Below are 13817 nucleotides of genomic sequence, written 5' to 3' on the forward strand. Positions count from 1 at the left end.
TCTTACGCGGATTTATTATTTATGATTCCATCATTGTTTTAATTATTTAATTAGTGATTTGAGTTGGAGAAATTAGAAATTTTTGTAAAACTTTCCTAAACCATAAATTGAGGATTTGAAGATCGATCTGAGTTCGGAATTGGATAATTTTAGTATGGTTGGAATCGTATCGGAATAGGTATTCAGATATTTTAAGTTATGTCGGGTTCCGAGGTGTGAGCCTGGGGTCGACTTTTTGAGTTGACTTTTTGATTTTCTTTAAAGATTGAAACTTTATTATTAGGAATTTCTTCTTATCTCTTGTATTTATGGTATTAAGTTATTTTGACTAGATTCGATCTGTCCGAAGTTAGATATTCACGGGAAAGGCTTATTAAGGGATAGATTTAGCTTGCTTGAGGTAAGTATCTTGCTTAACTTTATGGAGGGAGGGGGAGATGGAGGGAACTACCCCTTAGGATTTGGGTTTAATTGCACTATTTGATCATGTGAAAGGCGTGTACATGAGGTGACGAGTATGTACATGGCTTATATGTGGTAATATGACCGGTTTAGACTCTTAGGCTCGTTCATGCATTTACTTGGAAATCGTAATATCATGTTATATATTCTATTGTTAAATTGCTCTTACATGTTTTACTTGATGTTGTTATCACATACTTTTTCTTTTATTGTCAAACATATGCTTATATGCTTTAATTAATGTTGTTATCTCTCTTATTGGCATGTGTCTTTATTTGTTGAGTTATTCCTAATTGAAGTTGTTATTACATAATGTCTCTTCGTATTGAATTATTCTCATGCATTTAGACGTAGTTTCTATTTCATATCTCTTTTGTTGTTAAGCTTATGTTATACTACGAAATTTGAAGTGGTCGTTTCTTGGGAATACCTTTATTATTGCTATTGAAGTTGAAGCTATGAAAGTTATTATCACATTGAGGTTGAAGTTGTTGATTATTGAGATATCTTTTGTTGTTGAGTAATTCTCATTCATTTATGCTATTATTGAGATTCTTGTACACATTGTGGTTGATCCATGGCTATACGTTATGGTAACTTTAGTATTGTGATTTTGGCAAAGTGTTGTGTCATATGGGCACATTTGGTACGAGTTGTTGTTGTGTTGTGATATTGATACGCATGTAGTGGTATAAGGATAGAGGTTGATATGCATGCGGTGTGATAAAGTGCGATTTATATGCGTGTTGCTAGTAAGAGAATTACTTGAAGCCACGCGGTGAGATAAGGGGACTAAAAACGCGTGTAGGTATTTCGGAAAAATAATTTTCAAAACTAAATGCAAGGCTAACGCGGTGATATAAGAAAAGATTATGATTTGAGTTGTGAACTGTGAATACGAGACAGTACCTCGGTTGTGATTCTTGTTGTACATTCCATGTTGAAAAAGTTTATTGGTTGAACAATTCTCGTTGTTTTCCTCCTTGTCTTACCTATTTTTGTCTGTATTTGATTACTTGTGGTTCTCATCATGTGTTCCCTTCTTGTTGTCTTCCTACTTTAAATTCTGTCATTAGCTTACATTATTAAACTGCTTTGTTATTATTTACTTCCTCATTTTTCGTTATTTGTCATTTTTATACTTTGTTCCGCTTATCTTGTCCTAGTAGGTGTAACGACCCGTCCAGTTATTTTAAAAGTTGTAGCCATATTTCCCCATTTACTGATCATTCTATACTTTATAACGATCGGGTGACTTGCCGGGGTAATTGGTTCGGGTCCGGTAAGGTTTTTAGATTAAATTGGAACACTTAGTTTCAAAGTTTAAAACTTAAGCTGAAAAGGTTGGCTGGATGTCGACCTATGTGTAACGACATCGGAATAGAATTTTGATGATTCCAACAGCTCTGTATGGTGATTTTGGACTTAAGAGCGTGTTCGGAATTTTTATTTGGAAGTTCGTAGTTAAATTATGCTTGAAATGGCTAAAATAGGAATTTAAGTTTGGAAGTTTGACCGGGGAATTGACTTTTTGATATCGGGGTCGGAATCCAGTTATGAAAATTTTCATAACTCTGTTATGTTATTTATGACCTGTGTGCAAAATTTGAGGTCAATCGGACTTGATTTATTAGGTTTTGGCATCGAATGTAGAAATTGAAAATTCTTAAGTTTTATTAAGCTTGAATTGGGGTGTGATTTGTGATTTTAGTGTTATTTGATGTGATTTAAGGTTTCGACTAAGTCCATATGATATTTTAGGACTTGTTGGTATGATTGGTTGAGGTCCCGAAGGCCTCGAGCGTAATTCGGATCATGTTCGGCGCATTTCAAGAGCTTGAAACTGCTGAACCTGCTGCTACTGGTTTCCTTCTTCTCGTTCGCGAGAGAGGTCTAACGTTCGCGAAGAATACCTGGAGGCAGACGAAGATTTGTTCTTCGCGTTCGCGAAGGTTTGGGCGAGTGTGCATCGCGAACGTGAGAGGGCAGTCACGTTCGCGAAGAAGAAAAGAGGGGCACACTTGGACTTCACGCTTTTGGCCTACACATTCGCGAGGGACAGTATCGCGTTCGCGATGAAGAAATTTCTAGGCAGCAAATTTGTGCTTCGCAAACGCGAGGCACTGAACGCGTTCGCGAAGAAGAAACCGTTGGACAGAATGTTTAAGTTATGAAAATGGGACGAGTCCCATTTTCCATTTTTACCAAATTGGAGCTCGGGAATAGGCGGTTTTCGGGATATTTTCAAGAAAAACAAAGGGGAAAGTGTTCTTAACTTAATATTGGTCAAATTACCCAAATCCATGATTGTTTTTAATATTTAATTAGTGAATTAAGTTGGAAGATTTAGAAAACCCTCTTGGTTTAAATTGAAGATTTGAGGGTCGAGTTGATGTCGGATTTTAGTAAAATTTTTATGGTTGAACTCGTGGTTGAATGGGTGTTCATATTTTATAACTTTTGTCGGGTTCCGAGACGTGGTCCCCACGGGCGATTTTTGGGTTAAATTTCGGATTTTTGTAGAAAATTTATATTTTCATATGGAATTTATTCCTACAATTTGTATTGATTGAATCGAATTAATTATGACTAGATTCAAGCCGATCGGAGTCGAAAAATCAAGGAAAAGGCATACTACTTGACTGATTGAGCGCGGTTTGAGGTAAGTGACTTGTCTAACCTGGGGGGGGGGGAGAGTTCCCCCTAGGATTGGTATTGATGTGATAATTCTAATGTGTTGAAAGTCGTGTAAATGAGGTGACGAGTGTGTGCACGGGCTAAATGTGGAAGATTATGTCTTTAAATTGTGTAAGATTACTGATGCATATTAATTAAATTATTTTATCTTGTTATATTCATAATCATTGATCTATTTTATATTCTGAAATTTGCCTCACATTTTTCCTACTAATTGTTTTACCTGTTTAGTTGAAACTTTGTTTTCTTTTATTCTCTGCATCATTTGAAGGTTGATTTTTTTTAAATTAAATATTATTAAAAATGAAGTATTTAACATTTAAAAATTTGATGTTAAGTCAAAATGTTAAATTTGTGGAAATATTATTTTTGCTGAATATTTTGTAAAGATTTTTGTATTCATTGTGATTGAGCCGTGAGCTCCGTATTGTGAAAATAATGGATATTATTTTGCTGAATATTTTGTGAGACTTTGTTCTTATTGTGATTGAACCGTGAGCTCCTTAATGTGGAAAATATTCTTGTTGTTGATTTATTTTGGCAAGTTAAAATATTTGGACACTTGAGGTGCAAATTGTGATATATTGTGATATTGATACGCATGCGATGGTATAATATCTGGGTGTTAAAACGCATGCGGTGAGATAAGGGTGGCTTGATACGCGTGGCTAGTAGGGAAACTACTAGAAGTCATGCGGTGTGATAAGGGTGGCTAAAACGCGGGATGCTATTTCAGAAAAATAATTCTTTAAAATTAAATGTGAAGGCTCCTACAGTGATATAAGGAAATGAGATATTGTGAATTTATTTATGATTTGGAACTACGAGGCTGTAAGGACCCGTAAAAATTTAAACTAAAAACTCGGGGTTTCGTGGTTCAGACTTTTTGGATTGAATAGTACCCTACGGACTGAGAGGAAAATGTTTCGCAGAAGAACGCATTTCTACGGCGCATTATACGGCCGCATAATCACTCTGCGGACCGCATAATGGTCGCAGAGTGAAGCAGTAAGTTTGGCCAACTTGAGGCCAGTTTTGTGGTTGATTATGCGACCGCATAATCGATATGCGGACCGCATATCGATCGCATAATTCCTCTTGAATTTTAGCGGAGGGAGTTCTGCGGTGCATTATGCGACCGCAGAACGAGTATGCGGACCGCATACTGGTCGCATACCTGGGTCGTAAGTTCAGGCCCCATCCAACACAGGTCTGCGGTCACTTTGCGGACCGCATAACCATTATGCGGTTGCATATGTGACCGCAGACCTGTGTTGGGGCACCTTTTTCTTAATTTAAAACCCGACCCCCATTCCGTTCAAACACACATTTAGTCCATTTTGAAGCTCATTTCTCATATTTCTAGTGTGTGAGAGAGAGAGAGTGTTCTAGAGGGAGGGCCTAATTCCCACCAATTAATCTTCAACCATCACTCAAAGATTGGAAATATTCAAGTAGAGTACCAAATTCTTTATCCAAAAAGGTAAGACTTCATCACCCCAACTCTTAATTTCAAACATAGCTATAATGGGGTATTAATAAGATGGTCCATGGGTGTGAGAGTTATTCATCTTGCATGCATGTGATAAAGAGTGTGGGAAAAATAAGGAGTGAACTAGAACCATGAACGTTTTCCTAATTTTGGGTTCAATTTGTATATTGCTAAAATAGATTGAGGTTGCTGAGGGTTCCAAAAAATTATAGAGTCTAAAGAAGCGCAATTAAGGTATGTTGGCTAAACTTTCTCTCTTGGAATTGAATTCCATAATGTTTCTGTAAGTTTCAAAGTGTGGGTTATGTATTAAAAGGTTATAGCTTTGAGTCGTGTTTCAATGAAAGATAGAATTGTCTAAAAGCTTTTGTACTAAATTCATGCCCATTAGTGGCTGCTTTAACTAATGCTTTGATTTATAATTATATCCAGTGTGATTCGAGTTCTATATACTCATGTGTTGAAATTGTACATTGTCATTTCTGGGGGAGAGTATTGCAAGAGTAAATGGTGTATTGACTGTTTATGATTTTTCATGTGTGTTTCTATTATTGGTTGGTATGCTTCATTCTTTGGGAAGAAACCATTTGTGTTTCAAGTTTCCATTTCAAATGGATTTGAAGTATATGATTTTTAAAATATCCTATATGTTGATACTTGATGGTGATCTTTGAAATTGAAAGAGGTGAAAGTGTGGAATATGAAATACGACCATCGTGCCAGGAATAAAGAATCTTGTGAATGGCCTAATGAGCCAAGGAAATATTGTCGTTGTGAATGACTGAAAATACTAATGAGAATTCATAAAATGTGAAAGATGTTGAGGTGAGCACAATTGTATTTATGATATTTTTGTTTGCAAATCAAATCAAAACTATTTTTGGGAGCATCATTAGTAATACCGAGGAAGGGTGGGTCATAAGGCCCGCACCTGAAACTACATGTGCCGGTGTAGGGGTGGATTGTGATATTATTCCCCTTAATTTGGATGAAACCGGAACCTTTGTGGATTGGAAAAGTCAACCCACACGGCATATGTGGGAAGGCGGCCTAACTGATCGGGTGGAGATCAGACGCCATATTGCGCATATGGTGGTACTACTCTTGGTAACAACTTTCTTTCGCATCACGTGTCAAACCACATTGTTCATGGGGAGATGGCCTAGCCGATCGGGCGTGATCGGACTCCGTGCTAACAAAGACGGTGGTATATCGGTGCTAATGATCTCCCAACCAAAATTATATATGAAGTTTGTATTTTGAAAATTATTATGTTTTAACTGGACGTTTGGATGTTGTTGATTGTGACTTATTGTTTCTATGTGTTGCCTTTTATTATATGGGCATTCTATTTTGAAAGAGGATTTTTAGCTATACATACTAGTGCTATTCGACAGTACTAATGTCCCTTTTGCCGGAGGCGCTGCATCTTTAATGGATGCAGGTGGTTCTTTAGCAGGCGGCATTGATCAGTGATAGCAGTACACTCTTTTCAGTTGATTTGGAGAGCCCAACTTCATTTCGGGGTCATGTATCTTTTGTTTCTCATGTACAGTGTTTTGAGGTATAATCGGGGCCTTATTGCCGGAATTTCCATATTACTCTTATATTGTATTTTGAGGCTCCGTAGATAGGTTGTGGGTTATGGTTGATGTTGGGAATTGAACTAGAAATATTGGTACTTGAAAATTATGTTTTTCATTAATTCTATAAACTCGTAATGTTTTGAAAATTATGAATGAAGCTACTAATGGGAATGAAAAGGAAGTTGTTAACAAATTATTTTCATTGATTGATTAATGGAGTACATCTCCTCTTTATTCATGGATGAGTTTGGGTAGAAGTAAGTCTAATAGGCTTGCTCGGCCGGGTTCTCTCGGTTGAGCGCCGATCGCGCTCCCTGAGTTTAGGGCGTGACAGAGGCGGTACCTCGGGAGTGCCCTTGTTGATATTTCTTTATGGCTGCATTTTCCTTCGATTATTGTCGTGATTTTTCTTAAAGTTGTAAATTTATGTTTTCTTTCCATAAGGTATTATTTGCCCTTATTCTGTGTAATTTAATGGTGACATACTACTTACTTGATTCATTTCCATTGTTATTAATTGTTATTATATTGTTAAATAATTCATCATGTCTTTTATTATTTCAGTAGGGCCTGACCTGACCTCGTCGCTACTCTACCAAGGTTAGGCTTGGCACTTACTGGGTACCGCTGTGGTGTACTCATACTACACTTCTGCACATCTTTTTGTGCAGATCCAGGTACTTCCTACCAGCCCAGATATCAGTGAGTTACCTGTGTACGAAGACTTCGAGGTATATCTGCCAGTGTCCGCAGACTCCGGAGTTCCCTTCTATCCTTATTATGTTGCTTCTTTATTTTCTTTAGACTCTGATATATAGAGACATTGAGGAAAATGTTTTAGAAGCTTATGACTTATTCCTACCGGGTTTTGGGAGTTGAAATTGTTAAATTATAGTTTTTATTTATTCGACTGTTAAGGATTAAATTTTAGTTTTATATTCAATTATATTCTGCATTGATAGGCTTACCTAGTCTTAGAGACTAGGTGCCATCAAGATATCCTACGGAGTGAATTTGGGGTCATGACAAGTTGGTATCAGAGCTCTAGGTTCATAGGTGTTATGAGTCACAAGCAGGTTTAGTAGAGTATCGCGGATCGGTACGGAGACGTCTGTACTTATCTTCGGGAGGCTATGGAACTGTTAGGAAAATAGTCACTTCTTTGATTTCTTATCGTGCGCATTTATTTACTTCAAAATTTTAAACCATTGTCTTTCTATTCTCTCACAAATGGTGAGGACACGCACAACTGGATTCGATGATCAGACATCCGCGCCCTCTGTTGGAGCCGCAAGAGGCCGAGGTCGGGGCAGAGGCTGAGCCAGAGGCCGTGGAAGACCACGTGGTGCATCCAAGACACGTGCATGAGTTGCTGCAGAGGAACCACCAGTAGCTCCAGTTGGAGAACAGGCACCTGTGACGCTTGTTACTACTCCTGCACTTCAGGAAACTCTTGCCCAGTTTTTGAGCATGTTTGGCACTCTAGCTCAGGCAGGGTTAATTCCACTTGCTCCTGCCACATCTCAGGCCGAGGGAGGAGTACAGACTCCCGCCGCCCGTACCCCATAGCCACGGGCCCAGGTTGACCATGCTCCAGAAGTTATACTGAGGCTAGGGCAACAGTTTGGGAGGAGGAGCAACTCAGGCTCGAGAGGTACAAGAAGTGCTGTGAGCATCCCAGTCTTCTGTGTTCGCAGACCAAAAATAAGAGTCAAATTTCCTTGATTTGGGATTCTAAAATAAATTGGTGACTTGGGACAGCATAAATTATTCCAAGTGGCGACTCTGAATAAATAAATAATCTCATTTCGAATAATGTCACTTAAATTGGAAAAACTCCCATATCCCTTATCCCCTCGGGAAAAAGGAGGTGTGACAAGTACCACCCTCCCACTTTCATCGGTTTGGCTTCAGATGATGCTCAGGGTATTCTTGAGGAATGTCACTGTATCCTCCATACTATGGGTATTGTGGATTCCAGTGGGGTTTCTTTCACGACAGTTCAGCTTAGAGGAGCGGCCTACCAGTGGTGGCGGGCATATGAGTTGGATAGTCCGGCTGAGGCAGCTTCACTCACTTGGACTCAATTCTTAGATATGTTCTTGAGGGACTATGTTCCTCAGAGTCTTAGAGATGCATGGCGCGCAGAGTTTGAGCAACTGCCTAAGGGCTCTATGACCATGTCAGAGTATGCGGCCCGATTCAGTGATTTGGCTAGGCATGCACCAGCCTTGGTTACTACTATTCGAGAGCGGGTTCGCCAATTTATTGAGGGGCTCTACCCTAGTATCAGATTCAGTATGGCCCTAGAACTAGATATGGACATCACATACTAACAGGTGGTGTCAATTTCTAGGAGATTAGAGGGTATGCGGACTCGGGAGAGAGAAGAGAGGGAAGCTAAGAGAGCTCGAGATTCTGGCACATATAACAGTTCTCGTGTCCCAGCTGCAGCCCGTCATGGTAGAGGCTATGTGAGCCATCCTATTCATTCAGCACTTCCAGCTTCTAGTGGTATTCTGGCTACTCCCAGACCCCATGTTCCATATTATGCACCGCCAGTGTCTACTGTGCCTCTTGTACGGGGTGCTTTCAGCGGGCAGTCCAGTCGATCAGCCCCGATCCAGTCCCAGTAGCCACGTCCTCCGAGGGCTTGTTTTGAATGCGGTGACACTCGTCATATCATGAGGGATTGCCCCAGACTTAGAAGGGGTGCACCTCCACAGATTTTTTAGGCCCCACCTATTCCACAGGGCCCTCAGGCTTCTCAGGCCATGATTAAGACACCAGTTGCCACCCCACCTGCACAACCAGTTAGAGGTGGATGTTGGACAGGTAGAGGTCGCCCTAAAGGGGGAGGCCAGGCCAGATATTATGCCCTTCCTGCTAGGACGAAGGCAGTTGCATCTGATTCTATTATCACGGGTATTGTTCCAGTTTGTCATAAAGATGCATCAGTCTTATTTGATCCAGGATCCACTTATTCTTATGTGTCATCTTATTTTGCCCCGTATTTGGGCGTATCCTGTGATTCTTTGAGTTCTTCTGCTAATGTATCTACACCCGTGGGTGAATCTATTATTGTTGACCGCATGTATCGGTCGTGTTTGATTGTTATCCGTGGTTTTGAGACCAGAGCTAATTTATTATTGCTCAGTATGGTGGATTTTAATATTATTTTGGGCATGGACTGGTTTTCGCCCTATCATGCTATCCTTGATTGTCACGCCAAGACGGTGAATTTGGCAATGCCAGGTCTACCGCGGTAGAGTGGAGAGGTACCTTGGATCATGTTCCTAGCAGGGTTGTTTCATTTCTTAAGGCTCAATAAATGGTTGAGAAGGGATGCGATGCATATCTGGCCTATATGAGAGATGTTAGTGTTGATACTCCTACCGTGGAGTCAGTTCCTATAGTAAGGGATTTTCCAGATGTATTTCTAGTGGATCTTCTAGGTATGCCGCCCGACAGGGATATTGACTTTGGCATTGATTTATTACCGGGCACTCAGCCCATTTCTATTCCACCATATCTTATGGTCCCAACAGAATTGAAAGAATTAAAAGAGCAGTTACAGGAGCTTCTTGATAAGGGTTTTGTTCGGCCCAGTGTATCGCCTTGGGGTGCTCCTGTCTTATTTGTGAAGAAGAATGATAGTTCTTTGCGGATGTGTATTGATTACCGCCAGTTGAACAAGGTTACAGTGAAGAACATGTATCCATTGCCACGTATTGATGACCTATTTGATCAGCTTTAGGGTGTATTCTATAAAATTGACTTGCTTTCAGGCTATCATCAGTTGAAGATTTGGGAACCAGATATCCCGAAGACTGCTTTCAGGACTCAGTATGGTCATTACGAATTCCTTGTGATGTCTTTTGGGCTGACCAATGCCCTAGCAACATTTATGCATCTGATGAACAGTGTATTTCATCCCTATCTTGACTCCTTCATCATTGTATTTATTGAGACATTCTGGTGTATTCCCGGAGTTGAGAGGATCATGAGCAGCACTTGAGAATTGTGCTTCAGACTTTGAGAGAAAATAAGTTATATGCAAAAATTTTAAAGTATGAATTCTGGCTTGAGTTAGTGGGATTCTTGGGTCATATAATTTCGTGCGAAGGGATCAAGGTAGATCTGAAGAAAATTGAAGCAGTGCAGAGTTGGCCTAGACCGTCATAAGCTACTGAGATCCAGAGTTTTCTTGGCTTGGCGGGGTATTATCGCCGATTTGTACAGGGTTTCTCTTCTATTGTTGCACCTATGACAAAATTGACCCAGAAGGGTGCTCCATTCAGGTAGACCGAGGAATGTGAGGAGAGCTTTCAAAAGCTCAAGACAGCTTTGACTATAGCCCCAGTATTGGTATTGCCTACAGGTTCAGGGTCTTATACTATGTATTATGATATGTCGCGCATTGGACTCGGCGCAGTGCTGATGCAAGATGGTAGGGTGATTGCCTATACGTCCAGACAGTTAAAGGTAAATGAGAAGAATTATCTGGTCCACAACCTTGAGTTAGCACCTATTGTTTATGCCTTGAAAATTTGGCGGCATTATTTGTACGGTGTCCATTGTGAGGTTTATACTAATCATCGGAGTCTACAACATCTGTTTATACAGAAAGATCTTAATTTGCGACAACGGAGGCGGTTAGAGTTGCTTAAGGATTACGATGTCACCATTCTCTATCATCCCGAAAAAGCCAATGTAGTGGCCGATGCCTTGAATCGTAAGGCGGAAAGTTTGGGCAGCTTAGCCTATCTACCAGTAGCTGAGAGGCCTTCAGCCTTGGATGTTCAGGTCTTGGCCAACTAGTTTGTTAGATTAGATATTTCCGAGCTGAGCCGAGTTTTGGCTTGTGTGGTTTCCCAGTCTTCTCTTTATGATCGTATCAGAGAGCGTCAGTATGATGACCCCCATCTGCTTGTCCTTAAGGACACAGTTTAGCACGGTGATGCCAAGGAAGTCAGTACTGGAGATGATGGTGTATTACGGATGCAGGGCAGGCAATATGTACCTAATGTAGATGGATTGCGTGAGATGATTCTCCGGGAGGCTCACAGTTCGCGGTACTCCATTCATCCAGGTGCCGCGAAGATGTATCAGGACTTGAGTCAACACTATTGGTGGAGGCGTATGAAGAAATACATATAGAATATGTAGCTCGGTGCCTAATTTGTCAGCAGGTGAAATATGAGCATCAGCGACCAGGTGGATTGCTTTAGAAGTTAGAGATTCCAGAGTGGAAATGGGAGCGGATCACTATGGATTTCGTTTTTGGGCTCCCACAGACTCAAAGGAAATTCGATGCAGTTTGGGTAATTGTGGATAGGTTGACCAAGTCAGCTCATTTCATTCCTGTGTTTACTACTTACTCTTCGGAGCAGTTGGCTCAGGTTTACATTCGCGAGATTGTTAGGCTTCATGGCATATCGGTATCTATCATCTCTGACTGGGGTACGCAGTTTACATCACGGTTCTGGAGAGCCGTACATCGAGAGTTGGGTACTCGGGTAGGGTTGAGTGCAGCATTTCACCCTCAAACGGACGGGCAGTCCGAACGCACTATTCAGATACTAGAGGACATGCTTCGTGCGTGTGTGATAGATTTTGGGGGTTCTTGGGATCAGTTCTTGCCACTTGCGGAGTTTGCTTACAATAACAGCTACCAGTCAAGCATTCAGATGGCTCCGTATAAGTCCTTGTATGGTAGGCGGTGCAGGTCTCCAGTAGCTTGGTTCGAGCCGGGCGAAGCTAGACTATTGGGTACAGACTTGGTTCAAGATGCTTTGGAAAAGGTTAAATTGATTCAGGATCGGCTTCGTACAGCTTAATCTAGACAAAAGAGTTATGCAGATCGGAAGGTTCGTGATGTTGCATTCATGGTTGGTGAACGGGTCTTGCTCTGAGTTTCGCCTATGAAGGGTGTTATGAGGTTCGGAGAGAAGGGCAAGTTGATCTCGGGGTATATCAGACCTTTTGAGATTCTTGAGAGAGTTGGAGAGGTGGCTTACAAACTTGCACTACCACCTAGTCTCTCTGCAGTTCATCTAGTGTTCCATGTTTTCATGCTCCGGAAGTATCACAGCGATCCATCTCATGTGTTAGACTTCAGTTCAGTCCAGTTGGACAAGGATCTATCTTATGTCGAGGAACCAGTGACCATTTTGGACAGACAGGTTAGAAAGTTGAGATCGAAGAGCATCGCCTCAGTAAAAGTACAGTGGAGGGGTCATCCGGTCGAGGAGGCGACTTGGGAGACCGAGCATGATATTTGTAGCTGTTATCCTCATCTTTTCACTACTCCAGGTATAATTCTAAACCCGTTCGAGGACGAACATTTGTTTAAGAGGGGGAGGATGTAACGACCCGGCCAGTCGTTTTAAAAGTTGTAGCCATATCTCCCCATTTACTGCTCATTCTGTACTTTATAATTGTTATGTGACTTGTCGAAGTAATTGGTTCGGGTCTGGTAAAGTTTTTAGAATGAATTGGAGCACTTAGTTCCAAAGTTTAAAACTTAAGTTTAAAAGGTTGGCTGGATGTCGACCTATATGTAATGACCACGGAATAGAATTTTGATGATTCCAACAGCTCCGTATGGTGATTTTGGTGTCCGGAATTTTATTTGGAAGTCCGTAGTTAAATTAGGCTTGAAATGACTAAAATAGAAATTTAAGTTTGGAAGTTTGACTGGGGAATTGACTTTTTGCTATCGGGGTCGGAATCCAGTTATGAAAATTTTCATAGCTCTATTATGTCATTTATGACTTGTGTGCAAAATTTGAGGTCAATCGGACTTGATTTAATAGGTTTCGGCATCGAATGTAGAAGTTGAAAATTCTTAAGTTTCATTAAGCTTGAATTGGGGTGTGATTTGTGATTTTAGCATTATTTGATGTGTTTAGGACTTGTTGGTATGATTGTTTGAGGTCCCGAGGGCCTCGGGCGTAATTCGGATCATGTTCGGCGCATTTCTAGAGCTTGAAACTGCTGCTACGGGTTTCCTTCTTCACGTTCGTGAGGGAGGTCTCGCGTTCGCGAAGAGTACCTAGAGGTAGACGAAGATTTGTTCTTCGCGTTCGCGAAGGTTTGGGTGAGTGTGCATCGCGAACGCGAGAGGGCAGTCGCGTTCGCGAAGAAGAAGAGTGGGGCAGACTTGGACTTCACGCTTTTGGCCTACGCATTCGCGAGGGCAGTATCGCGTTCGTGAAGAAGAAATCAACATTTTGTGCTTTGCGAACGTGAGACACTGGCCGCGTTTGCGATGAAGAAATTTCTAGGCAGCAAATTTGTGCTTCGTGAACGCGAGGCACTGGACGCGTTCGCGAAGAAGAAACCACTGGACAGAATGTTTAAGTTCTCATTTTCCCTTTTTACCAAATTGGAGCTCGGGAATAGGTGATTTTCAGGAGATTTTCAAGGAAAATAATGGGGTAAGCGTTCTTAACTCATTATTGGTCAAATTACCCGAATCCATGGTTATTTTTAACATTTAATTGGTGAATTATGTTGGAAGATTTAGAAAACCCTCTTGGTTTAAATTGAAGATTTGAGGGTCGAGTTGATGTCAG

This window comes from Nicotiana tabacum, chromosome 13 (assembly GCF_000715075.1).
Source record: "Nicotiana tabacum cultivar K326 chromosome 13, ASM71507v2, whole genome shotgun sequence".
Classification (NCBI taxonomy): Eukaryota; Viridiplantae; Streptophyta; class Magnoliopsida; order Solanales; family Solanaceae; genus Nicotiana; species Nicotiana tabacum.